Source organism: Nymphaea colorata, chromosome 4, assembly GCF_008831285.2.
Source record: "Nymphaea colorata isolate Beijing-Zhang1983 chromosome 4, ASM883128v2, whole genome shotgun sequence".
Taxonomy (NCBI): Eukaryota; Viridiplantae; Streptophyta; class Magnoliopsida; order Nymphaeales; family Nymphaeaceae; genus Nymphaea; species Nymphaea colorata.
The window spans coordinates 12,528,705-12,532,791 of record NC_045141.1 but is presented as its reverse complement, the minus strand read 5'-3'; positions in this window follow the sequence as shown (position 1 = coordinate 12,532,791).

Here is a 4,087-nt window from a genome sequence, read left to right as displayed (position 1 = left end):
TTGATGGAATCATTGCTCCTAAGGACAAGGAAGAGGGTAAGAAATGAGGAAGAACACAGTTGCCTACACACTTCATAGCTAACGCCGACATTCGAAAGGATAACAACAGTTATAAGCATGACAAAGAAGTCAGTCTCAAGAAGAACACCCAGTTTCCCAAAGGCAATGATGGAAGAAAAAACAAACACCCAGGCTGGGGTCATGACCAGAAATTCACTCATCTCAGTCAGTCTCATGAGAAGATACTAGAATGCCTCCTTGCCAAAGGAACTATCGTCTTGCCAAAAGTATCAAAGCCTTTGAAAATGTTGGGAGGAAATAAAGAAAAACTATGTAAGTTTCATCATGCCCCTGGTCATGACACTGAGGATTGTCTTGTCCTTAAAAACATTATTCAAGATTTCATCAACAATGATCTCAAGTTTGGTGATGATAGCATCCCTGAGGTGTTGAGGAATCCATCTCTTGACCATGGGAAGGCAGCAGTGGCCATGATCACCACAGGCACTCCATTCCTATATCATCCACAGGAGCACATCCGACCTTGTGATTGAAGCAGTTCACGTAAAGTCATGATGAAAGATCGGGATAAGAAACCTCTGGATTCTATTGCTATGTTGAACGGCAAGACAAAAAGTTCATCAAAAAAACTTCTCATAATCCCAAAGATTTTTATCCTACGAAATCATCAGATGACTCTTCGGATGAAGGTTCATGCTACTTCGGATGAAGGTTCACGAAATCATCAGATGACTCTTTAGATGAAAGTTCGTGCTACTTGGGTGAAGTCCTCCTCTTGGAAGAGCGTATGGTTGAGGGAGATTGGATTCGACCCTCTAAGGACCAGTTAATTACCTCATCAGAAAATGACATCTCAAAATGGAGATATTATCATGTAGATGCTCTTTATATCGTCGTCCAGATCAATGGGATGACTGTGCCACATGTGTTGATCGATGGAGGAAGCGGCTTAAATATTTGTCCTGATCTCACGGCCAAAGCATTAGGGTTTCATGAAGACAAATACCGCACTGATGATATCAAGATCTATGGATACGATGGTCGAGACATGAGCAGCAAAGGTACTCTCGACATAAATGTGATCATCGAAAACACCAGTCATTGCATTGTATTCCATGTGGTGGATGTACCACCATCATATAACTTACTCTTGGGACGACCTTGGATCCACCAAGTACGAGGGATCTCATCTACTCTTCACCAGTGCCTCAAATGGAATTTTGGCCCATCAATCATTATCATACGTGCTGAGGATCTGGCCGAAAGGTTGGTGCAACCAATGCTCAGGCCAATTGATTCGGTGGATGTACCCAGCATAAGAACAACAAATGACAGACTTTTGGAAGAATGAATGCAAAACATAGAGATAGACAAATCATCTGGGAGTGCCCATACTATTTCAAGCAATCGTGCAAGTTATCAAAAACATCTCTTATATGTTCATTTCATGAAAAACTTTAAGGGATTTCAGTTGCTTCTGAAAGGTGGCTATCGTCCATCCACTGGCCTCGGAAAGAATGAAGATGACATCTTGCAGCCGATTAGTATGTCTTTTCATATGAACACCAGAGGACTGAGATATCATGAAGAAATTTGAAGAAGATCTTGTGGGCTGATAGTATTCACCTTTGTTTCAAGTCCTTCCATGAATTTTGTAGTCTTCAAATTCTTTTTGTTTAGTCTCATGAGAGGACCCCTTCTATGAACTAAGAATTTTTCTTTTGATATGCAATGTAAACAATCTTTTGTTGTCAATTTTAATTTCGTCAAATTCTTTTCTTTATCATTCTCTTTACAGGATGTCAGAATTCAACATGTCTCAGTTTCTTGTTTTTTCTCGAAAGTCCCCCTAGAATTACCCGAGTCAGAGTTACCAAAATTCACTCAGATTCAGAAACAAGAACATCTCTCGTCCCTGGTTAATGATCCAATTGAAGATATTAATATTGGAATCATCAAGAATCCTAAAATCCTTCAAATTGGTACAAGTTTGTCAGTAGACGAGAAGAAAAGATTGGTTGACTTTCTTATAAGCCATCAAGAAGTTTTCGCATGGACCTATGAGGATAGGCCAAGCTTAGACCCCCAGTTGGTTGAACGTCGTTTGCCCTTAAATCCTAATTGCAAGCCAATCAAACAGAAGTGGCACAAGCTTGATCCTCGACTAGAATGACCTATACAGGAAGGACTAGAAGACCTACTAAGGAAAAAATTCATTTGTGCCATCGATTACCCTGAATGGTTGGCTAATATCGTGGTGGTCCCTAAGAAAAATGGCAAAGTCAGATTATGCATTAACTTTCGAGACATGAACAAAGCCACACCAAAAAGCGATTATCCACTTCCAAACATCGATCTATTGGTTGATAGTACTACTGGACATACAATGTTCTCTTTTCTGGATGGATATTCGAGTTATAACCAAATCAAATTAGCAGTCAAGGATCAACCTAAGACCACTTTTACTACACCTTAGGGTACTTTCTATTACACAGTGATGCCGTTTGGGATAAAGAATGCTGGAACAACTTATCAAAGAGCCATGGCTACTATCTTCCATGACCAGATGCACAAAATCATGAATGCATATATCGATGACATATTGCTTAAGTCTAAGGCAAGAAAAAATAATTTTGAGACCCTCGCCCAGGTGTTCGAGAGACTTTTACAGTACAACCTTCGTTTGAATCTTCAAAAAATGCGTGTTTGGGGTTGAATCAGGCAAACTTTTGGGTTTCATGGTCAGTAAAAGGAGGATCGAAATGGATCTTACCAAAGCTAAAGCTATCATCGATATGCCACCACCTACCAATGTTAAGGAACAATGAAGTTTGCAAGGGCAAATCCAGTCCATCAGATGATTCATTTCCAATCTGGCCATGAGATGCAAACCATTCAACCAGCTGTTGAGGAAATGCATCAAGTTTAAGTGGGGTTTTGAATGCCAATAGTCATTTGAAAAGAACAAAAGATACCTTCTAATCCACCAATTCTAAAACCACCGGTGTTGGGTAGACCATTGCTGCTTTATATCACAGTGAATGAGTCAGCATGTGGCGGCTTTTTGGTGCAATATGAAGAAAGAAGTCGCATCGAGCATGAAATTTATTACATTAGCAAAACTTTTGTCTAGTACGAGAAAAAGTACTCTCCAATAGAGAAATTGTCTAGCATTGGTTTGGATGTGTCAGAAGCTAAGACATTATTTATTAGCTTATGAGGTCAAGATACTATCCAAGCTAAATTCTCTTAAATACATCTTGAAGTAGTCATTCTTTAATGGATGCATCGCCAAATGACAAGTTCTGCTGATGCAATATGACCTTGAATATGTATCCCAGAAGTCAATCAAAGGACAAGCAATTGCGGATCAGTTAGCAGACTTTCCCTAGTACGAGAGAATCAAAACTAATGATGAGTTTCCACATGAACACGTACTAAAATTGAAAATAGTTTCAGTATGGAAGATGTACTTTGATGGATTCAAAAACGTGATGGGAGCTGGTATAGGTAGTTTACTCATCACTCCAGAAGATGAAATGATCTCATACTCTTTGAAGCTCGACTTTTCATGTACCCATAACATGGCAGAATATGAAGCCCTCATACAAGGACTTCGTTCTTTATTGAGTTTTCAAGTGAAAAGGGTGCATACCTTCGGTGACTCTCAGCTTATCATCAACCAAGTGAATGGAGAATGACAAGTCAAAGACGAAAAGTTGATACCGTATCAAGAACTCGTCACTTCCTTGATCCGTCTGTTTGAAGAAGTACAACTAACTCACATAAAAAAAGAAGGTAACCCTATTGCAGATGGTCTCGTGAGCTTGGGATCCACCATCACTTTTCAAACCAATGAAGCAATCCATTCTTTTGAAATTGGAAGATTAGAACACCCTACTTTTGAAGCGGTGAAACATGTTCATCATATCCAAGAGGGGAATATGCTTTGGTATCATGACATTAAAAGATACATTGAAAGCAGAGAATTCCCTACTGGAATGCCCAAAACTGAACAGAAAGCAATTCAACATATGTCAACAACGTACTTTATGCTTGCAGGGGT